Raw genomic sequence first — 24,319 nt, 5'->3', positions numbered from 1 at the left:
GGCGAGAGGAACTCCATGGTCGTCCCACCATGCCAAAAGTCCCCCAGATGTCTCAGCCCATTCCAGAGGAACCTCTTTGCCCTGCACCGGCTCATCTTTCACGCCGAGGGTCGACTCACACCACGGTGGCACGTGGGACAGCCCTGTGGGAAAGGCTCGAGGGAAAGCCTCGAGGGAAAACCACAGATCCTTTGATCCACGCGACGGGAAGCGAGACATTGCTGCTACAGCCTGGAAGGAAAGCGCACGTGCATGCCCCGACTCGAGACGAGGCCTGACTCCCCTGGGGAGACTCCAGAAGTACCCAAAGATCCATGTCAGCCCCTGAGAGGAATCCTCGGTTCCGGCCGTGACTCCACACAAGGTTTCTGGCCCCGGTATCGACGGGAGAGGAATTCCGAGAGGCCCCGTAGTAACTCGCATGGGGACTGGCCTTTAATGAGGCCACAAGGGCGGGTCCCTTAGGTCCCCGCCGTAACTCGAGAACACCTGTGGCAACTCGAGAAAGTCCAGGAAGTTTTCCCTTCCAGGCGAGATGAGGCCTATTTCCGATGAGGCTTCTGGAGACGAATGACACCTAAACTCTGGAACTTCGAAAGGGTCTTTCACACCCTTGCTGCAACTCAAGAAGTTCTCCGCCATACCCGTCTCCACTCAAGAGGAAGCAGGATGGTCCCGCCCACATCCAGAGTAGCCCCGTTTCCCCCTCGTAGCTCGAGATGAGGGATCCTTTCCCTGCTTTCAACGGGAAAGAAATCCCGGCGTTCCCGTCGCATCTCAAGAGGAGGCTATCTGACCTGGAAAGGCGAGAGGAACTCCATGGTCGTACCACCATTCCAAGAGTCCCCCAGATGTCTCAGTCCATTCCAGAGGAACCTCTTTGCCCTGCACTGGCTCATCTTTCATGCCGAAGATCGACTCACACCACGGTGGCACGTGGGACAGCCCTGTGGGAAAGCCTCGAGGGAAAACCACAGATCCTTTGATGCACGCGACTGGAAGCATGACATTGCTGCTACAGCCTGGAACGAAAGCGCAAGTGCATGCCCCCACTCGAGACGAGGCCTGACTCCCCTGGGCAGACTCCAGCAGTACCCAAAGATCCATGTCAGCCCCTGAGAGGATTCCTCGGTTCCGGCCCTGACTCCACACAAGGATTTTGGCCCCGGTATCGACGGGAGAGGAATCCCGAGAGGCCCCCTAGCAACTCGCATGGGGACTGGCCTTTCCTGAGGCCACCAGGGCGGGTCCCTAAGGTCCCCGTCGTAACTCGAGAACACCTGCCGCAATTCGAGAAAATCCAGGAATTCTCCCTTCCAGGCGAGATTAGGCCTATTTCCGATGAGGCGTCTGGAGACTAATGACACCTAACCTCTGGAACTTCGAAAGGGTCTTTCACACCCTTGCTGCAACTCAAGAAGTTCTCCGCCATACCCGTCTCCACTCGAGAGGAAGCACGATGGTCCCGCCCACATTCAGAGGAGCCCTGTTTCCCACTCGTAGCTCGAGATGAGAGATCCTTTCCCTACTTTCAACGGGAAAGAATTCCCGGCGTTCCCGTCGCATCTCAAGAGGAGGCACTCTCAACAGGAAAGGCGAGAGCAACTCCATGGTCGTACCACCATTCCAAGAGTCCCCCAGATGTCTCAGTCCATTCCAGAGGAAACTCTTTGCCCTGCACTGGCTCATCTTTCATGCCGAGGATCGACTCACACCACGGTGGCACGTGGGACAGCCCTGTGGGAAAGCCTCGAGGGAAAGCCTCGAGGAAAAACCACAGATCGTATGATCCACGGGACGGGAAGCGTGACAGTGCTGCTACAGCCTGGAACGAAAGCGCACGTGCATGCCCCCATTCGACACAAGGCTTGACTCCCCTGGGGACACTCCAGAAGTACCCAAAGATCCATGTCAGCCCCTGAGAGGAATCCTCGCTTCCGGCCCTGACTCCACACAAGGATTTCGGCCCCGGTATCGACGGGAGAGGAATCCCGAGAGGCCCCCTAGCAACTCGCATGGGGACTGGCCTTTCCTGAGGCCACCAGGGCGGGTCCCTGAGGTCCCCGTCGTAACTCGAGAACACCTGCCGCAACTCGAGAAAATCCAGGAAGTTCTCCCTTCCAGGCAACATGAGGCCTATTTCCGATGAGGCGTCTGGAGACGAATGACACCGAAACTCTTGAACTTCGAAAGGGTCTTTCACACCCTTGCTGCAACTCAAGAAGTTCACCGCCATACCCGTCTCCACTCGAGAGGAAGCACGATGGTCCTGCCCACATCCAGAGGAGCCCCATTTCCCCCTCGTAGCTCGAGATGAGGGATCCTTTCCCTGCTTTCAACGGGAAAGAATTCCCGGCGTTCCCGTCGCATCTCAAGGGGAGGCACTCTCAACTGGAAAGGCGAGAGGAACTCCATGGTCGTACCACCATTCCAAGAGTCCCCCAGATGTCTCAGTCCATTCCAGAGGAACCTCTTTGCCCTGCCCTGGCTCATCTTTCACAACGAGGATCGACTCACACCATGGTGGCACGTTGGACAGCCCTGTGGGAAAGCCTCGAGGGAAAACCACAGATCCTTTGATCCACGCGACGGGAAGCGTGACATTGCTGCTGCAGCCTGAAAGGAAAGCGCACGTGCATGCCCCCACTCGAGACGAGGCCTGACTCCCCTGAGAAGACCCCAGAAGTATCCAAAGATCCATGTCAGCCCCTGAGAGGAATCCTCGGTTACGGCCCTGACTCCACACAAGGTTTTGGCCCCGGTATCAACGGGAGAGGAATCCCGAGAGGCCCCCTAGCAACTCGCATGGGGACTGGCCTTTCCTGAGGCCACCAGGGCGGATCCCTGAGGTCCCCGTCATAACTCGAGAACACCTGCCGCAACTCTAGAAAATCGAGGAAGTTCTCCCTTCCAGGCGAGATGAGGCCTATTTCCGATGAGGCGTCTGGAGACTAATGACACCTAACCTCTGGAACTTCGAAAGGGTCTTTCACACGCTTGCTGCAACTCAAGAAGTTCACCGCCATACCCGTCTCCACTCGAGAGGAAGCACGATGGTCCCGCCCACATCCAGAGGAGCCCCGTTTCCCCCTCGTAGCTCGAGATGAGGGATCCTTTCCCTGCTTTCAACGGGAAAGAATTCCCGGCGTTCCCGTCTCATCTCAAGTGGAGGCACTCTCAACAGGAAAGGCGAGAGGAACTCCATGGTCCTACCACCATTCCAAGAGTCCCCCAGATGACTCAGTCCATTCCAGAGGAACCTCTTTGCCCTGCACTGGCTCATCTTTCACGCAGAGGATCGACTCACACCATGGTGGCACGTGGGACAGCCCTGTGGGAAAGCCTCGAGGGAAAGCCTCGAGGGAAAACCACAGATCCTTTGATCCACGAGACGGGAAGCGTTACATTGCTGCTACAGCCTGGAAGGAAAGCGCACGTGCATGCCCCCACTCGACACGAGGCCTGACTCCCCTGGGGAGATTCCAGAAGTACCCAAAGATCCATGTCAGCCCCTGAGAAGAATCCTCGGTTCTGGCCCTGACTTCACACAAGGTTTTTGGGCCCGATATCGACGGGAGAGGAATCCCGAGAGGCCCCCTAGAAAATCGCATGGGGACTGGCCTTTCCTGAGGCCACCAGGGCGGATCCCTGAGGTCCGCGTCGTAACTCGAGAACACCTGCCGCAACTCGAGAAAATCCAAGAAGTTCTCCCTTCCAGGCCAGATGAGGCCTATTTCCGATGAGGCGTCTGGAGATTAATGACACCTAAGCTCTGGAACTTCGAAATGGTCTTTCACACCCTTGCTGCAACTCAAGAAGTTCACCGCCATACCCGTCTCCACTCGAGAGGAAGCACGATGGTCCCGCCCACATCCAGAGGAGCCCCATTTCCCCCTCGTAGCTCGAGATGAGAGATCCTTTCCCTGCTTTCAACGGGAAAGAATTCCCGGCGTTTCCGTCGCATCTCAAGAGGAGGCACTCTCAACAGGAAAGGCGAGAGGAACTCCATGGTCGTACCACCATTGCAAGAGTCCCCCAGATGTCTCACTCCATTCCAGAGGGACCTCTTTTCCCTGCACTGGCTCATCTATCACGCCGAGGATGGACTCACACCACGGTGGCACGTGGGACAGCCCTGTGGGAAAGCCTCGAGGGAAAGCCTCGAGGGGAAACAACAGATCATTTGATCCACGCGATGGGAAGCATGACATTGCTGCTAAAGCCTGGTTGGAAAGCGCACGTGCATTCCCCCACTCGAGACGAGGCCTGACTCCCCTGGGGAGACTCCAGAAGTACCCCAAGATCCATGTCAGTACCGGAGAAGAAACCTCAGGTTCCGGCCCTGATTCCACACAACATTTTTGTCCCCGGTAACGATGGGAGTGGAATCCCGAAGGACCCCTATTAACTTGCATGGGGACTGGCCTTTCCTGAGGCCACCAGGGCGGGTCCCTGAGGTCTCCTTCGTAACTCGAGAACACCTGCTGCAACTCGAGAAAATCCAGGAAGTTCTCCCTTCCAGGCGAGATGAGGCCTATTTCCGATGAGGCGCCTGGAGACTAATGACACCTAACATCTGGAACTTCAAAAGGGGCTTTCACACCCTTGCTGCAAATCAAGAAGTTCACCGCCATACCCGTCTCCATTCGAGAGGAAGCACGATGGCTCCGCCCATGTCCAGAGGAGACCCGTTTCCCCCTCGTAGCTCGAGATGAGGGATCGTTTCCCGGCTTTCAACGGGAAAGTATTCCCGGCGTTCCCGTCTCATCTCGAAGAGGCACTCTCAACAGGAAAGGGGAGAGGAACTCCGCGGTGGTACCACCATTCCAAGTGTCCCCCGGATGTCTCAGTCCATTCCAGAGGAACCACTTTTTCCTGCACTGGCTCATCTTTCACGCCGAGGATCGACTCACACCACCGTGGCACGTGGGACAGCCCTGTGGGAAAGCCTGGAGGAAAGCCTCGAGGGAAAGCCTCGATGTAAAACCACGGTTCTTTGGTCCTCTCGACGGGAAGCGTGACATTGCTGCTACCGCCTGGAAGGAAAGCGCAAGTGCATGACCCCACTTGAGACGAGGGCTGACTCCCCTGGGGAGACTCCAGAGGTACCCCAAGATCCATGTGAGCACCGGAGAGGAATCCTCAGGTTCCATCCGTGACTCCACACAAGGTTTTAGGCCCCGGCATCGACGGGAGAGGAATCCCGAGAGGGACCCTAACAACTCGCATGCGGGCTGGCCTTTCCTGAGGCCACCGAAGCGGGTCCCTGAAGTCCCAGTCGTAACTCGAGAACACCTGACGCAACTTGAGAATATCCAGGAAGTTCTCTCCTCCAAGCGAGATGAGGCCTATTTCTCTGAGGCGTCTCGAGGCTAATGACACCTAACCTCTGGAACTTCGAAAGGGTCCTTCACACCCTTGCTGCAGCTCAAGAAGTTCCCCGCCATAGCCGCCTCCACTCGAGAGGAAGCACGAGGGTCCCGCCCACATGCAAAGGAGCCCTGTTTCCCCCTCGAAGCTCGAGATGTGGTATCCTTTTCCTTCATCGTCGGGAAAGAATTTCCGGCCTTCCCCTTGCATCTCAAGAGGAGGCGCTCTCAACAGGAAAGGCAAGAAGAACTCCAGGGTCGTGCCACCATTCCAAGAGTCCCCCAGATGTCTCATTCCATTCCAGAGGAAACTGTTTTCCCTGAACTGACTCGGCTTTCACGCCGAGGATCCACTCACACCAGGGTGGCACGTGGGACAGCCCTGTGGGAAAGCCTCGTGGGAAAGCCCCGAGGGAATGCCACAGATCCATTGATGCACGCGACGATAAGCGTGCCATTGGTGCTACAGCTCGGGAGGAAAGCGCACGTGCATGCTCCCACTGGAGACGAGGCCTGACTCCCTTGGAGAGACTTCAGAAGTACCCCAAGATCCATGTCAGCACCGGAGAGGAATCCTCAGGTTCTGGCCCTGACTCCACACAAGGTTTTGGGCTCCGTCATCAATGGGAGAGGAATCCCGAGAGGGCCCCTAGCACCTCGCATGGGGACTAGCTTTTCCAGAGGCCACCAGATCGGGTCCCTGAGGTCCCCGTCGTAACTCGAGAACACCTGCCACAAATCGAGAAAATCCAGAAAATTCTCCCCTCCAGGCGAGATGAGCCCCATTTCCGCTGAGGCGTCTCGAGGTTAATCACATCTATCCTCTGAAACTGCAAAAGAGTCCTTGACACCCTTGCTGCAACTCAAGAAGTTCCCTGACATAACCGTCTCTTCTCCTGAGGAGGCACGAAGATCCCGCCCACATCCAGAGTAGCCCGGTTCAAGCCTCGTAGCTCGAGATGAGGGATACTTTCCCTTCATCTACGGGAAATAATTCCCGGCATTCCCGTCGCATGTCAAGAGGATGCGCTCAAATAGGAAAGGCGAGAGGCACTCCAGGGTCGTGCCACCTTTCCAAGAGTCCCGCAGATGTCTCAGTCCATTCCAGAGGAACCTCTTTTCCCTGCACTGGCTCATATTTCACGCCGAGGATCGAGTCACACCACGGTGGAACCTGGGACAGCCCTGTGAGAAAGCTTCGTGGGAAAGCCTCGAGGGAAAACCACAGATCCCTTGATGTAGGCGACGTTAAACGTGGCACTCCTGCTACAGCTCGGGAGGAAAGCGCACGTGCATGCCCCAACTCGTGACGAGGCCTGACTCCCCTGGGGAGACTGCAGAAGTACCCCAAGATCCGTGTCCGAAGCCGAGAGGAATCCTCAGTTCCGGCCCTGGCTCTATGCAAGTTCTAAGGCCACGGGATCTATGGGAGAGGAACCCCGAGACGCCCCCTAGCAACTCCCATGAGGCCTGGCCTTTCCTGAGACCACCAGAGTGGATCCGTCAGGTCCCCTTCGTATCTCGAGAACACCTGCTGCAACTCGAGAAAATCCAGGAAGTTCTCCCCTCCAGGAGAGATGAGACCTATTTCCGCTAAGGCGTCTCGAGGCTAGTCAAACATAACCTCTGGACTTCGAAAGGGTTCTCCACACCTTTGCAGCAAATCAAGAAGTTCCCCGAGAACCCCGTCTCCACTAGAAAGGAAGCACAAGGGTCCCGCACACATCCAGAGGAGCCCTGTTCCTCCTCGTAGCTCGAGATGAGGGTCGTTTCCCTACTTCGTCGGGAATGAATTTCTGGCGCTTTAGTCGAAAATCAAGAGGAGGCGCTCTCAACAGAAAAGGCGAGAGGAACTCCAGGGTCGTGCCACCATTCCAAGAGTCCACGAGATATCTCAGTCCATTCCAGAGGAACCTGTTTTCCCTGCACTGGTTCGACTTTCACGCCATGGATCAACTCACAAAAAGGTTGCACGGTGGAACGCCTCGTGGGAAAGCCTCGTGGGAAAGCCACGAGGGAAGCTACCGATTTCATGATCCACTCTACGGGAAGAGTGACACTGGTGCTACAGCACGGGAGGAATGCGGACGTGCGTGAACCCACTCGAGACAATGACTAACACCCCTAGGGAGACTCCAGAAGTACCGCAATATCAAAGTCACCACTAGAGAGGAATCCTCAGGTTCCGGCCTGGTCTCCGCATAAGGTCATAGGTTCCGGCATCGACAGGAGCAGAATCCCAAGTGGCCCCCGAGCAACTCGCATGGGGATTGGCCTTTCCTGAGGCCACCTGATCAGGTCGCTGGTGTTCCACTGGCTTTTCCTGTTGAGAATGCCTCCTCTTGAAATGCGAAGGGAACGACGGGAATTCTTTCCCGACAAAGAAGGGAAAGGATTCCTCTTCTCGAGCTATGAGGCAGATACGGGGCTCCTCTGGATGTGGGCGGGACCCGCGTGCATCCTCAAGAGTGGAGGCGGGTTGGTCGGGGAACTTCTTGAGTTGCAGCAAGGGTGAGAAGGACCCTTTCGAAGTTCCAGAGGTTAGGTGTCATTAGCCTCGAGACGCCTCAACCAAAATGGGACTCATCTCGCCTGGAGGGGAAAACCTCCTGGATTTTCTCGAGTTGCGGCAGGTGCTCTCGAGTAACGATGGGGACATCAGGGACCCGACTGGTGGCCTCAAGAAAGGCCAGTCCCTGTGCGATTTGCTCCGGGGCAACTCGGGATACCTCTCCCATCGATATTGCGGCCTGAGACCTTGTGTGGAGTCTGGTCCGGAAACCTCAGATTCCTCTCCAGTGCTGGCCTGGATATTGGGGTACTTCTGGAGTCTCCCCAGGGGAGTCAGGCCTCATCTCGAGTAGGGGCTTGCACGTACGCTTTCCTCCCGGCTTTATCAGCAGTGTCAACCCTTCCGTCACGTGGATCAAGGGATCTGTGGCTTTCCCTCATGGCTTTCCCATGAGGCTTTCCCACATGGCTTTCCCACATGCCATCATGGTGTGGAGTTGAACCTCGTCGTGAAAGACGAGCCAGCGCAGGGAAAAGAGGTTCCTCTGGAATGGACTGAGACATCTGGGGTACTCTTGGAATGGTGGCACGACCCTGGAGCTCTTCACGCCTTTCCTGTTGAGAGCGCCTCCTCTTGAAACGTGACGGGAACCCTGGGAATTCGTTCCCGAGTAAGCAGGGAAAGGATCCCTCCTCTCGAGCTACGAGGCGGAAACGGGGCTCCTCTGGATGTGGGCGGGACCCTCGTGCTTGCTCTCCAGTGGAGACGGGTATGTCGGGGAACTTCTTGAGTTGCAGGAAGAGTGTGAGGGACCCTTTCGAAGTTCCAGAGGTTAGGTGTAATTAGCCTCGAGACGCCTCAGCGGAAATGGGCCTCATCTCGCCTGGAGGGGAGAACATCCTGGATTTTCTCGAGTTGCGGCTAGTGTTCTCGAGTTATGATGGGGACCTCACGGACCCATTCTGGTGGCCTCAGCTAAGGCCAGTACACATGCGAGTCGCAAGTGGGCATCTCAGGATATCTCTCCCGTCGATTCCAGTGACTAAGACCTTGTGTGGAATCGGAGCCAGAACCTGAGGTTTTGTCTCCTGTGTTGACTTGGATCTTGGGGTACTTCTGGAGTCTCCACAGTGGAGTCAGGCCACGTCTCGAGTGGGGGCATGTACCTGTGCTTTCCTCCCGAACTGTAGGAGCAGTGTCACCCTTCCCGTCTGGTGGATCAAGGGGTCAGTGGCTTTCCCACGAGGTTTTCTCACAGGGCTGTCCCACGGGCCACCGTGGTGTGAGTCAAACCTGGCGTGAAAGACAAGCCAGTGCAGGGAAAAGATGTTCCTCTGGAATGGACTGAGATATCTTGAGGACTCTAGGAGTCGTGGCAAGACCCTGGAGTTCCTCTCACCTTTCCTGTTGAGAGCGCCTCCTCTTGAGATGCGACGGGAATGCCGGGAATTCTTTCTGGACGAAGCAGGGAAAGGATCCCTCATATCGAGCTACAATGTGGAAACGGGTCTCATCCAGATGTTGGCGTGACCCTCGTGAATCATCTCGAGTGGAGACGGGTATGTCGGGGAACATCTTGAGTTGCAGCAAGAGTGTGAAGGACCCATTGGAAGGTCCAGAGGTTAGGTGTGAATAGCCTCGAGACGCTTCAGTGGAAATGTGCCTCATCTGGCCTGGAGGGGAGAACCTCCTGGTTTTTCTCGAGTTGAGCCCGGTGTTCTCGAGTTATGAAGGGGACCTCAGGAACCCGCTCTGGTGGCCTCAGGAAAAGCCAGTCCCCATGCGAGTTGCTATGGGGCATTGAGGGATAACTCTGCCCTCGATGTGGGGGGCCTAAGACATTGCCTGAAGTCTGGGCCGGAACCTGAGGATTCTTCTCCAGTGCTGACATGGATCTTGGGGTACTTCTGGAGCCTCCCCTGGGTAGCCAGTCCTCGTTACGAGTGAGGGCAAGCACGTGGGCTTACCTCCCTTGCTGTAGAAGTAGTGTCACACTTCCCGTCACGTGAATCTAGGGATTTGTTGTTTCCATCGAGGCTTTTCCATGAGGCTTTCCCACAGGGCTGTCCCACGTGCCACCGTGATGTGAGTCGATCCTAGGCGTGAAAGACGAGCCAGTGCATGGAAAACAGGTTCATCTGGAATAGACTGGGTTATCTGGGGGATTCTTGGAATGGTGTCACTACCCTGAAGTTCCTCAAGCCTTCCCTGTTGAGAGCACCTCCTCTTGAGATACGACGGGAATGCCAGGAACTCTTTCCCGACGAAACAAGAAAAGGATCCCTCATCTCGAACTTTGAAGCGGAAACGGGATTCCTTTGGATGTGGGCGGGACCCTCGTGCTACCTCTCGAGTGGAGACGGGTATGGCGGTGAACTTCTTGAGTTGCAGCAATGGTGAGAAGGACCCTTTCGAAGTTCCAGAGATTAGGTTTGATTAGCCTTGAGACGGCTCAGCAGAAATGGGCCTCATCTCGCCTGGAGGGGAGAACCTTCTGGATTTTCTCGAGATGCGGCACATGTTCTCGAGTTACGACGGGGTCCTCAGGGACCCGCTCTTGTGGCCTCAGGAAAGGCCAGGCCCCATGCGAGTTGCAATGGGGCATTTCGGGAAAACTCTCCCGTCGATGCCGGGGCCTAAGACCTTGTGTGGAGTCAGGGCCGGAAACTGAGGATTCATGTCCGGTGCTGACTTGGATCTTGGGGTACTTAAGCAGTCTACCCAGGGGAGTCAGCCCTCGTCTCGAGTGGGGGCATGCACGTGGGCTTTCCTCCCGAGCTGTAGCAGCAGTGTCATGCTTCCCATCCCGTGGATCAAGGGATCTGTGGCTTACCCTTGAGGCTTTCCCACGAGGCTTTCCCACAGGGCTGTTCCACGTGCCACCGTGGTGTGAGTCGATCCTCGGCTAGAAAGACGAGCCAGTGCAGGGAAAACAGCATCCTATGCAGTGGACTCATACATCTGGGGGACTCTTGGAATGGTAACACTACCCTGGAGATCCTCTGGCCTTTCTTGTTGAGAGCGCCTCCTCTTCAGTTGCGACGGGAATGCCGGGAATTCTTTCCTGAAGAAGTAGGGAAAGGATCCCTCATCTCGAGCTACGTGGCGGAAACGGGGCGCCTCTGGATTTGTGCGGGACCCTCGTGCATCCACTCAAGTCGAGGTGGATATGTCGGGGAACTTCTTGAGTTGCAGCCAGGGTGTGAAGGACCCTATCGAAGTTCCAGAAGTTAGGTGTCATCAGTCTCGAGATGCCTCATTGGAAATGGGCCTCAACTCGCCTGGCGGGGAGAGCTTCCTGGATTTTCTCGAGTTACTGCAGGTGTTCTCGAGTTACGATGGGGACCTCAGGGACCCGCCCTGGTGGCCTCAGGAAAGGTCAGTCCCCATGCGAGTTGTTAGGGTCTCTCTCAGGATTGCTCTCCCATCGATGCCGGTGCCCAAAACCTTGTGTGTACTCAGGGCCAAACCTGAGGATTCCTCTCCAGTGCTGACATGGATCTTGAGGTCCTTCTGGAGTCTCCCCAGGTTAGTCAGGCTTCGTCTCAAGTGGGGGCAGGCACGTGCGCTTTCCTCCCGAGCTGTAGAAGCAGTGTCACCCTTCCCGTCACGTGGATCAAGGAATCTGTGGTTTCCCTCGAGGCCTTCACACTAGGCTTTCCCACAGGGCTGTCCCACGTGACACGTGGTGTGAGACGATCCTCGGCGTGAAAGACGAGCCAGTGCAGGGAAAACAGGTTCCTCTGGAATGGACTGAGACATCTGGGGGACTCTTGGAATGGTTGCACGACCCTGGAGTTCCACTCGCCTTTCCTGTTGAGAGCGCCTCCTCTTGAAATGCGAGGGGAACGCCAGGAATTCTTTCCCGAAAAAGCAGGGAAAGGATCCCACATCTCGAGCTATGATGGGAAACGGGGCTCCTCTGGATGTGGGCGGGACCCTCGTGCTTCCTCTCGAGTGGAGGTGGGTATGGCCGGGAACTACTTGAGTTGCAGCAAGGGTGTGAAGAACCCTTTCGAAGTTCCAGAGGTTTGGAGTGATTAGCCTCAAGATGCCTCAGCGGAAATAGGCCTCATCTCGCCTGGATGGGAGAACTTCCTGGATTTTCTCGAGTTGCTGCAGGTGTCCTCGAGTTAGGACGGGGACCTCAGGGACCCGCACTGGTTGTCTCAGGAAAGACCATTCCGCATGCGAGTTGCTCGGGGGCATCTCGGGATTCCTCTCCCATTGATGCCGGGGCCTAATACCTTGTTTGAAGTCAGGGCCGGAACCTGAGGATTCCTCCCCGGTGCTGACTTGATCTTGGGGTACGTCAGGAGTCTCCCCAGGGGAATCAGTCCTCGTCTCGAGTGGGGGCATGCACGTGCCATTTTCCCCCAAGCTGTACCAGCAATGTCACGTTTACCGTCGCGTGGATAAAGGGATCTGTGGCATTTTCTCGAGGGATTCCCACGATGCTTTCCCACAGGGCTGTTCCACGTGCCACGTCGGTGTGAGTCGATCTTCGGCGTGAAAGATGAGATAGTGCAAGGAAAACAGGTTCCTCTGGAATAGACTCAAATATCTGGGGGACTCTTGGAATGGTGGCACGAACCTGGAGTGCCTCACGCCTTTCCTATTGAGAGTGCCTCCTCTTGAGATGAGATGGGAACGCCAGGAATTCTTTCCCGTTGAAAGCAGGGCAAGGATACCTCATCTCGAGCTACGAGGGGGAAACGGGGCTCCTCTGGATGTGGGCGGGACAATCGTGCTTCCTCTCGAGTGGAAATGGGTATGGAGGGGAATTTCTTGATTGGAGCAAGGGTGTGAAAGACCCTTTCGAAGTTCCAGAGGTTAGGTGTGATTAGCCTCGAGACGCCTCAGCGGAATTGGCCCTCATCTCGCCTGGAAGGGAGAACTTCCTGAATTTTCTCGATTTGCGGCAGGTGTTCTCGAGTTGCGACTGGGACCTCAGGGAACCCATCCGGTGGCCTCAGGAAAGGCCATTCCACATGTGAGTTTCTAGGGGGCCTCTCGAGATTCCTCTCCCGTGGTTGCCGGGCCTTAAGACCCTGTGTGGAATCAGGGTCGGAACCTGAGGATACCTCTCCGGTGCTGACATGGATTTTGGGGTACTTCTGGAGTCTCCCCAGGGGAGTCAGGCCTCGTCTCTAGTGGGGGCACGCACGTGCGCTTTGCTCCCAAGCTGTAGCAGCAGTGTCCCGCTTCCCGACGGGTGGATCAAGGGATCTGTGTTTTCCCTTGAGGCTTTCACACGAGGCTTTCCCTCAGGGCTGTCCCACGTGCCATAGTGGTGTGAGTCCATCCTCGGTTTCAAAGACGAGCCAGTGAAGGGAAAAGAGGTTCCTCTGGAATGGACTGAGACGTCTGGGGGACTCTTGAAATGTTGGCATGACCCAGGAGTTCATCTCGCCATTCCTGTTAAGAGCACCTCCTGTTGAGATGCGACGGGAAAGCAGGAAATTCTTGCCTGACGAAGCAGGGAAAGGATCCCCCATCTCGAGCTACGAGGGGTAAAAGGGGCTCCTCTGGATGTGGGCGGGACTTTCGTGCTTCCTCTCGTGTGGAGGCGGGTATGGCGGGGATCTTCTTGAGTTGCAGCAAGGGTGTGAAGGACCCTTTCTAACTTCCAGAGGTTAGGTGTGATTAGCCTGGAAACCCCTCAGGGGAAATAGGCCTCATCCCGCCTGGAGGGGAGAACTTCCTGATATTCTCGAGTTGCGGCAGGTGTTCTGGAGTTACGACGGGGACCTCAGGGACCCGCCCTGGTGGCCTCAGGAAAGGCCATTCCTCATGCGAGTTTCTACGGGGCCTCTCGGGATTCCTCTCCCGTCGATGCCGGGTCCTAAGACCTTGTGTGATGTCAGGGCTGGAACCTGAGGATTCCTCTCCGGTGCTGACATGGATCTTGCGGTACTTCTGGAGTCTCCCCAGGGGAATCAGGCCTGGTTTCGAGTGGGCGCATGCACGTGGGCTTTCCTCACGAGCTATAGCAGCAGAGTCACGCTTCCCGAAACGTAGATCAAGGAATCTGTGGTTTCCCTCGAGGCATTCTTACGGGGCTTTCCACAGGACTGTCCCACGTTCCACCGTGGTGTAAGTCGATCCTCGGCATGAAATAAGAGCCAGTGCAGGAAAAACAAGTTCCTCTGGATTGAACTGTGACACCTGGAGGAGTCTTGGAATGGTGACACGACCCTGGAGTGCCTCTCGCCTTTCCTATTGAGATGCCTGCTCCTGAGATGCGTCGGGAACGCCAGGAATTCTTTCCCGTTGAAAGCAGGGAGATGATCCCTCATCTCGAGGTACGAGGGGGAAACGGAGCTCCTCTGGATGTGGGCGGGACCATCGTGCTTTCTTTCGACTGGAAACGGGTATGGCAGGCACTTTCCTGAGTTGCATCAAGGGTGAGAAAAACCCTTTCAAAGTTCCAGAGTTTAGGTGTGATTAGCCTCGAGACGCCTCAGCGGAAATGGGCCTCATCTCGCCTGGAAGGGAGAACTTCCTGGATTTACTCTAGTGGCAGCAGGTGTTCTCGAGTTACGATGGGGACCTCAGGGACCCGCTCTGGTGGCCTCATGAAAAGCCATTCCCCATTAGAGTTGCTAGGGGGCCTTCCGGGATTCCTCTCCCATCGATGCCGGGGCCTAAGACCTGTTTGTAGTCAGGGCAGGAACCTGCGGATTCCTCTCCGGTGCTGACATGGATCTTGGGGTACTTCTGGAATCTCCCTAGGGGAGTCAGGCATCGTCTCGAATGGGGGCATGCACGTGCACTTTCCTCCTGACCTATAGCAGCAGTGTCACACTTCCCATTAAGCGGATCAAGGGATATGTGGTTTCCCTCGAGGCTTAGACACGAGGCTTTCCCTCAGGGCTGTCCCACGTGCCACCGTGGTGTGAATCTATCCTGGGCGTGAGGAACGAGCCAGTGCAGGGAAAACAGATTCCTCTGGAATGGACAGAGACATCAGGGGGACTCTTGGAATGGTGGCACCACCCTGGAGTTCCTCTCGCCTTTCCTGTTGAGAGTGCCACCTCTTGGGATGCGACAGGAAGGCTGGGAATTCTTTCTAGATGAAGCAGGAAAAAGATCCCTCATCTCGAGCTACGAGGAAGAAACGGGGCTCCTCTGGATGTGTGCGGGACCCTCGTTCTTCATCTCTAGTGGAAACGGATCTGCCGCGGAACTTCTTGAGTTGCCGCAAGGGTGTCAAGAAACCTTTCGAAGTTCCAGAAGTTACATGTGATTAGTCTTGAGACGCCTCAGCGGAAATGGGTCTCATCTCGCCTTTAGGGGAGAACTTCCTGGATTTTCTCGAGTGGCGGCAGGTGTTCTCGAGTTACGACGGGGAACTCAGGGACCCGCTCTGGTGGCTTCAGGAAAGGCAAGTACTTATGCGAGTTGCTAGTGGGACTCTCAGGATTCCTCTCCCGTTGATGCCTGGGCCTAATACCTTGTGTGGATTCGGGGCCGGAACCGGAGGAATCCTCTCCGGTGGTGGCATGGATCTTGGGGTTCTTATGGAGTCTCCCCAGGGGAGTCAGTCCTCTACTCCAGTGGAGGCATGCACTTGCGCTTTCCTCCCGAGCTGTAGCAGCAGTGTCACGCTTCCTGGCGCGTGGATCAAGGGATCTGTGGCTTTCCCTAAGGCTTTCCAACGAGGCTTTCCCACAGGGCTGTCCCACATGCCACCGTGGTGTGAGTCAATCCTCGGCATGAAAGACAAGCCATTGCAGGGAAAAGAGGTCCCTCTGAAAAGGACTGAGACATCTGGGGGAGTCTTTGAATGGTGGCACGATCCTGGAGTCCCTCTCGCCTTTCCTATTGAGAGTGCCTCCTCTTGAGATGCGACGGGGACGCCGGGAATTCTTTCCCATTGAAAGCAGGGAAAGGATCCCTTATCTCGAGCTACGAGGCGGAAACGGAGCTCCTCTGGATGTGGGGGGACACTCGTGCATCCTCTCGAGTGGAGACGGGTATGGCAAGGAACTGCTTGAGTTGCAGCAAGGGTGTGAAAGACCCTTTCGAAGTTCCAGAGGTTAGGTGTGATTAGCCTCGAAATGCCTCAGTGGAAATAGGCCTCATCTCGCCTGGAGGGGAGAACTTCCTGGACTTTCTCGAGTTGCAGCAGGTGTTCTGGAGTTACGACGGGGACCTCAGGGACACGCTTTGGTGGCCTCAGGAAAGGCCAGTCCCTATGAGAGTTGCTAGGGGGCCTCTCCGGATTCCTCTCCCGTCCATACCGGGGCCAAAAACCTTGTGTGGAGTCAGGGCCGGAACCTGAGAATTCCTCGCCGGTGCTGACATCGATCTTGGGGTACTTCTGGAGTCTCCCCAGGGGAGTTAGGCTTTGTTTCGAGTGGGAGCATGCACGTGTGCTTTCCTTCCAAGCTGTAGCAGCAATATCACGTATCCCGTCACGTGGAACAAAGGATCTGTGGATTTCCATCGAGACTTTCCCACAGGGATGTCCCACGTCCCACCGTGGTGTGAGTCGATCCTCGGCGTGAAAGATGAGCCAGTGCAGGGAAAAGAGGTTCCTCTGGATGGACTTAGACATCTGGGGGACTCTTGGAATGGTGGTACGACCATGGAGATCCTCTCGCCTTTCCTGTTGAGAGTGCCTCCCCTTGAGATGCGACGGGAACGTTGGGAATACTTTCCCGTTGAAAGCAGGGAAAGGTACCCTCATCTCGAGCTACGAGGGGGAAACCGGGCTCCTCTGGATGTGGGCGGGACCATCGTGGTTCCTCTCCAATGGAGACGGCTAAGGCGATGAACTTCTTGAGATGCGGCAATGGTGTGAAAGACCCTTTCGAATTTTCCAGGGGTTAGGTGTCATTAGTGTCCAGGCACCTCATCGGAAATAGGCCTCATCTCGCCTGGACGGGAGAACTTCCTGGATTTTCTCGAGTTGTTGCAGGTGTTCTCGAGTTACGACGGGGACCTCAGGGACTCGCCCTGTTGGCCTCAGGAAAGGCCAGTCCCCATGCGAGTTGCTAGGGGGCCTCTAGGGATTCCTCTCCCGTCGATACCGGGGCCAAAATCCTTGTGTGGAGTCAGGGCCGGAACCTGAGGATTTCTCTCCGGTGTTTACATGGATCTTGGGCTACTTCTGGAGAATTCCCAGGGGAGTCAGGCCTCGTCTCGACTGGGGGGATGCACGTGGGCTTTCCTTCCAGGCTGTAGCAGCACTGTCACGCTTCCCGTCACGTGGATCAAAGGATCTGTGGTTTTCCCTCGAGGCTTTCCCTCGAGGCTTTCCCTACCGGCTGTCCCACGTGCCACCGTGGTGTGAGTCGATCCTCGGCATGAAAGATGAGCCAGTGCAGGGAAAAGAGTTTCCTCAGAACGGAATGAGACATCTGGGGGACTCTTGGAATGGTGGTACGACCATGGAGTTCCTCTCGCCTTTCCTGTTTAAAGTGCCTTCTCTTGAGATGGGACTGGAACGCCGGGAATTCTTTCCCGTTGAAAGCAGGGGAAGGATCCCTCATCTCGAGCTACGAGGGGAAACGGGGCTCCTCTGGGTGTGGGCGGAACCATCGTGCTTCCTCTCGAGTGGAGACGGGTATGGCGGTGAACTTCTTGAGCTGCAGCAAGGGTGTGAAAGACCCTTTCGAAGTTGCAGAGGTGAGGTGTCATTAGTCTCCAGACGCCTCATCGGAAATAGGGCTCATCTCGCCTGGAAGGGAGAACTTCCTGGATTTTCTCTAGTTGCGGCAGGTGTTCTCAAGTTACGTCGGGGACCTCAGGGACCCGCCCTGGTGGCATCAGGAAAGGCCTGTCCCCATGCGAGTTGCTAGCGGGCCTCTCCGGATTCCTCTCCCGTCGATACAAGGGCCAAAATCCTTGTGTGGACTGAGTGCCGGAACCGAGGATTCCTCTCAGGGGCTGACATGGATCTTTGGGTACTTCTGGAGTCTCCCCAGGGGAGTCAGGCCTCGTCTCGAGTGGGAGCATGCACGTGCGCTTTCCTTCCAGGCTGTAGCAGCAATGTCATGCTTTCCGTCGCATGCATCAAAGGATCTGTTGTTTTCCCTCGAGGCTTTCCCTCGAGGCTTTCCCACAGGGCTGTCCCACGTGCCACTGTGGTGTGTGTCGATCCTCGGCGAGAAAGATGAGCCAGTGCAAGGCAAAGAGGTTCCTCTGGAATGGACTGAGACATCTGGGGGACTCTTGGAATGGTGGTAGGACCATGGAGTTCCTCTCGCCTTTCCTGTTGAGAGTGCCTCCTCTTGAGATGCGACAGGAACGCCGGGAATTCTTTCCCGTTGAAAGCAGGGAAAGGGTCCCTCATCTCGAGCTACGAGCGGGAAACGGGGATCCTCTGGATGTGGGCGGGACCATCGTGCTTCCTCTCGAGTGGAGACGGGCATGGCGGTGAACTTCTTGAGTTGCAGCAAGGGTGTGAAAGACCCTTTCGAAGTTCCAGAGGTTAGGTGTCATTAGTCTCCAGATGCCTCATCGGAAATAGGCCTCACCTCGTCTGGAAGGGAGAACTTCCTGGATTTTCTCGAGTTGCGGCAGGTCTTCTCGAGTTACGACGGGGACCTCAGGGACCCGCCCTGGTGGCCTCAGGAAAGGCCAGACCCCATGCGAGTTGCTAGGGGGCCTCTCGGGATTTCTCTTCCGTCGATACCGGGGCCAAAAACCTTGTGTGGAGTCAGGGCGGGAACCGAGGATTCCTCTCAGGGGCTGACATGAATCTTTGGGTACTTCTGGAGTTTCTCAAGGGGAGTCAGGCCTCGTCTCGAGTGGGGGCATGCACGTGCACTTTCCATCCAGGCTGAAGCAGCATTGCCACGATACCTGTCGCGTGGATCAAAGGATCTGTGGTTTTCCCTCGAGGCTTTCCCTGGAGACTTTCCCAAAGGGCTGTCCCACGTGCAACCGTGGTTGAGTCGTTCCTCGGCGTGTAAGATGAGCCAGTGCAGGGCAAAGAGGTTCCTCTGGAATGGACTGAGACATCTGGGGGACTCTTGGCATGCTGGTAGGAACATGGAGTTCCTCTTGCCTTTCCTGCTGAGAGTGCCTTCTCTTGAGATGGGACTGGAACGCCGGGAATTTTTTCCCGTTGAAAGCAGGGAAGGGATCCCTAATCTCGAGCTACGAGGGGGAAACGGGGCTCCTCTGGATGTGGGCGAGACCATCGTGCTTCCTCTCAAGTGGAGACGGGTATGGCGGTGAACTTCTTGAGTTGCAGCAAGGGTGTGAAAGTCCCTTTCGAAGTTCCAGAGGTTAGGTGTCATCAGTATCCAGACGCCTCATCGGAAATAGGCCTCATCTCGCCTGGAAGGAAGAACTTCCTGGATTTTCTCGAGTTGCGGCAGGTGTTCTCGAGTTACGACGGGGACCTCAGGGACACGCCCTGGTGGCCTCAGGAAAGGCCAGTCCCCATGCGAGTTGCTAGGGGGCCTTTCGGGATTCCTCTCCCGTCGATACCATGGCCAAAAACCTTGTGTGGAGTCAGGGCCGGAACCGAGGATTCCTCTCAGGGGCTGACATGGATCTTTGGGTACTTCTGGAGTCTCCCCAGGGGAGTCAGGCCTCGTCTCGAGTGGGGGTATGCACGTGCGCATTCCTTTCAGGCTGTAGCAGCAATGTCATGCTTCCCGTCGCGAGGATCAAAGGATTTGTGGTTTTCCCTCGAGACATTCCCTCGAGGCTTTCCCACAGGGCTGTCCCACGTGCCACGGTGGTGTGAGTCGATCCTCGGCGTGAAAGATGAGCCAGTGCAGGGCAAAGAGGTTCCTCTGGAATGGACTGAGACATCTGGGGACCTCTTGGAATGGTGGTACGACCATGGAGTTCCTCTCGCCTTTCCTGTTGAGAGTGCCTCCTCTTGAGATGCGACGGGAACGTCGGGAATTCTTTCCCGTTGAAAGTAGGGAACGGATCCCTCATCTCGAGCTACGAGGGGGAAACGGGGCTCCACTGGGTGTGGGCGGAACCATCGTGATTCCTCTGAGTGGAGACGGGTATGGCGGTGAACTTCTTGAGCTGCAGCAAGGGTGTGAAAGACCCTTTCGAAGTTCCAGAGGTGAGGTGTCATTAGTCTCCAGACGCCTCATCGGAAATAGGCATCATCTCGCCTGGAAGGGAGAACTTCCTGGATTTTCTCTAGTTGCGGCAGGTGTTCTCAAGTTACGTCGGGGACCTCAGGGACCCGCCCTGGTGGCCTCAGGAAAGGCCTGTCCCCATGCGAGTTGCTAGCGGGCCTCTCGGGATTCCTCTCCCGTCGATACCGGGGCCAAAAACCTTGTGCGGAGTCAGGGCCGGAACCGAGGATTCCTCTCAGGGGCTGACATGGATCTTGGGTATTTCTGGAGTCTCCCCAGGGGAGTCAGGCCTCGTCTCGAGTGGGGGCATGCACGTGCGCTTTCCTTCCAGGCTGTAGCAGCAATGTCAGGCTTCCCGTCTCGAGGATCAAAGGATTTGTGGTTTTCCCTCGAGGCATTCCCTCGAGGCTTTCCCACAGGGCTGTTCCACGTGCCACCGTGGTGTGAGTCGATCCTCGGCGTGAAAGATGAGCCAGTGCAGGGCAAAGAGGTTCCTCTGGAATGGACTGAGACATCTGGGGGACTCTTGGAATGGTGGTACGACCATGGAGTTCCTCTCGCCTTTCCTGTTTAAAGTGCCTTCTCTTGAGATGCGACGGGAATGTAGGGAATTCTTTCCCGTTGAAAGCAGGGAAAGGATCCCACATCTCGAGCTTCGAGGGGGAAACGGGCCTCCTCTGGATGTGGGCGGGACCATCGTGCTTCCTCTCGTCTGGAGATGGGTTTTGCGGTGAACTTCTAGAGTTGCAGCAAGGGTGTGAAAGACGCTTTCCAAGTTCCAGAGGTTAGGTGTCATTAGTCTCCAGAGGCCTCATCGGAAATAGGCCTCATCTCGCCTGGAAGGAAGAACTTCCTGGATTTTCTCGAGTTGCGGCAGGTGTTCTCGAGTTTCGACGGGGACCTCAGGGACACGCCCTGGTGGCCTCAGGAAAGGCCAGTCCCCATGCGAGTTGCTAGGGGGCCTTTCGGGATTCCTCTCCCGTCGATACCATGGCCAAAAACCTTGTGTGGAGTCAGGGCCGGAACCGAGGATTCCTCTCAGGGGCAGACATGGATCTTTGGGTACTTTTAGAGTCTCCCCAGGGGAGTCAGGCCTCGTCTCGAGTGGGGGCATGCACGTGCGCTTTCCTTTCAGGCTGTAGCAGCAATGTCAGGCTTCCCGTCGCGAGGATCAAAGGATTTGTGGTTTTCCCTCGAGGCATTCCCTCGAGGCTTTCCCACAGGGCTGTCCCACGTGCCACCGTGGTGTGAGTCGATCCTCGGCGTGAAAGATGAGCCAGTGCTGGGCAAAGAGTTTCCTCTGGAATGGACTGAGACATCTGGGGGACTCTTGGAATGGTGGTACGACCATGGAGTTCCTCTCGCCTTTCCTGTTGAGAGTGCCTCCTCTTGAGATACGACGGGAACGTCGGGAATTCTTTCCCGTTTAAAGCGGGGAAAGAATCCCTCATCTCGAGCTACGAGGGGGAAACGGGGCTCCTCTGGATGTGGGCGGAACCATCGTGCTTCCTCTGAGTGGAGACGGGTATGGCGGTGAACTTCTTGAGCTGCAGCAAGGGTGTGAAAGACCCTTTCGAAGTTCCAGAGGTGAGGTGTCATTAGTCTCCAGACGCCTCATTGGAAATAGGCATCATCTCGCCTGGAAGGGAGAACTTCCTGGATTTTCTCTAGTTGCGGCAGGTGTTCTCAAGTTACGTCGGGGACCTCAGGGACCCGCCCTGGTGGCCTCAGGAAAGGCCTGTCCCCATGCGAGTTGCTAGCGGGCCTCTCCGGATTCCTCTCCCGTCGATACCGGGGCCAAAAACCTTGTGTGGAGTCAGGGCCGGAACCGAGGATTCCTCTCAGGGGCTGACATGGATCTTGGGTATTTCTGGAGTCTCCCCAGGGGAGTCAGGCCTCGTCTCGAGTGGGGGCATGCACGTGCGCTTTCCTTCCAGGCTGTAGCAGCAATGTCAGGCTTCCCGTCGCGAGGATCAAAGGATCTGTAGTTTTCCCTCGAGGCATTCCCTCGAGGCTTTCCCACAGGGCTGTTCCACGTGCCACCGTGGTGTGAGTCGATCCTCGGCGTGAAAGATGAGCCAGTGCAGGGCAAAGAGGTTCCTCTGGAATGGACTGAGACATCTGGGGGACTCTTGGAATGGTGGTACGACCATGGAGTTCCTCTCGCCTTTCCTGTTTAAAGTGCCTTCTCTTGAGATGCGACTGGAATGTCGGGAATTCTTTCCCGTTGAAAGCAGGGAAAGGATCCCACATCTCGAGCTACGAGGGGGAAACGGGCCTCCTCTGTATGTGGGCGGGACCATCGTGCTTCCTCTCGTCTGGAGACGGGTTTTGCGGTGAACTTCTAGAGTTGCAGCAAGGGTGTGAAAGACGCTTTCCAAGTTCCAGAGGTTAGGTGTCATTAGTCTCCAGAGGCCTCATCGGAAATAGGCCTCATCTCGCCTGGAAGGAAGAACTTCCTGGATTTTCTCGAGTTGCGGCAGGTGTTCTCGAGTTTCGACGGGGACCTCAGGGACACGCCCTGGTGGCCTCAGGAAAGGCCAGTCCCCATGCGAGTTGCTAGGGGGCCTTTCGGGATTCCTCTCCCGTCGATACCATGGCCAAAAACCTTGTGTGGAGTCAGGGCCGGAACCGAGGATTCCTCTCAGGGGCTGACATGGATCTTTGGGTACTTTTAGAGTCTCCCCAGGGGAGTCAGGCCTCGTCTCGAGTGGGGGCATGCACGTGTGCTTTCCTTTCAGGCTGTAGCAGCAATGTCAGGCTTCCCGTCGCGAGGATCAAAGGATTTGTGGTTTTCCCTCGAGGCATTCCCTCGAGGCTTTCCCACAGGGCTGTCCCACGGGCCACCGTGGTGTGAGTCGATCCTCGGCGTGAAAGATGAGCCAGTGCTGGGCAAAGAGTTTCCTCTGGAATGGACTGAGACATCTGGGGGACTCTTGGAATGGTGGTACGACCATGGAGTTCCTCTCGCCTTTCCTGTTGAGAGTGCCTCCTCTTGAGATACGACGGGAACGTCGGGAATTCTTTCCCGTTTAAAGAGGGGAAAGGATCCCTCATCTCGAGCTACGAGGGGGAAACGGGGCTCCTCTGGATGTGGGCGGAACCATCGTGCTTCCTCTGAGTGGAGACGGGTATGGCGGTGAACTTCTTGAGCTGCAGCAAGGGTGTGAAAGACCCTTTCGAAGTTCCAGAGGTTAGGTGTCATTAGTCTCCAGACGCCTCATCGGAAATAGGCTTCATCTCGCCTGGAAGGAAGAACTTCCTGGATTTTCTCGAGTTGTTGCAGGTGTTCTCGAGTTACGACGGGGACCTCAGGGACCCGCCCTGGTGGCCTCAGGAAAGGCCAGTCCCCATGCAAGTTGCTAGGGGGCCTCTCGAGATTCCTCTCCCATCGATACCGGGGCCAAACACCTTGTGTGGAGTCAGGACCGGAACCGAGGATTCCTCTCAGGGGCTGACATGGATCTTTGGGTACTTCTGGAGTCTCCCCAGGGGAGTCAGGCCTCGTCTTGATTGGAGGCATGCAGGTGCGCATTCCTTCCAGGCTGTAGCAGCAATGTCATGCTTCCCTTCGCGTGGATCAACGGATCTGTGGTTTTCCCTCGAGGCTTTCCCTCGAGGCTTTCCCACAGGGCTGTCCCACGTGCTACCGAGGTGTGAGTCGATCCTCGGCGTGCAAGATGTGCCAGTGCAGGGCAAAGAGGTTCCTCTGGAATGGACTGAGACATCTGGGGGACTCTTGGAATGGTGGTACGACCATGGAGTTCCTCTCGCCTTTCCTGTTGAGAGTGCCTCCTCTTGAGATGCGACGGAAACGCCGGGAATTCTTTCCCGTTGAAAGCAGGGAAAGGATCCCTCATCTCGAGCTACGAGGGGGAAACGGGGCTCCTCTGGATGTGGGCGGGACAATCGTGCTTCCTCTCGAGTGGAGACGGGTATGGCGGTGAACTTCTGGAATTGCAGAAAGGGTGTGAAAGACGCTTTCCAAGTTCCAGAGGTGAGGTGTCATTAGTCTCCAGACGCCTCATCGGAAATAGGCCTCATCTCGCCTGGAAGGAAGAACTTCCTGGATTTTCTCGAGTTGCGGCAGGTGTTCTCGAGTTACGACGGGGACCTCAGGGACACGCCCTGGTGGCCTCAGGAAAGGCCAGTCCCCATGCGAGTTGCTAGGGGGCCTTTCGGGATTCCTCTCCCGTCGATACCATGGCCAAAAACCTTGTGTGGAGTCAGGGCCGGAACTTAGGATTCCTCTCAGGGGCTGACATGGATCTTGGGTATTTCTGGAGTCTCCCCAGGGGAGTCAGGCCTCGTCTCGAGTGGGGGCATGCACGTGCGCTTTCCTTCCAGGCTGTAGCAGCAATGTCAGGCTTCCC

The sequence above is a fragment of the Capricornis sumatraensis genome, chromosome 1 (assembly GCF_032405125.1).
Source record: "Capricornis sumatraensis isolate serow.1 chromosome 1, serow.2, whole genome shotgun sequence".
Classification (NCBI taxonomy): domain Eukaryota; kingdom Metazoa; phylum Chordata; class Mammalia; order Artiodactyla; family Bovidae; genus Capricornis; species Capricornis sumatraensis.
The sequence above is the reverse complement of the archived record's forward strand: the minus strand, read 5'-3'. Positions refer to the sequence as shown.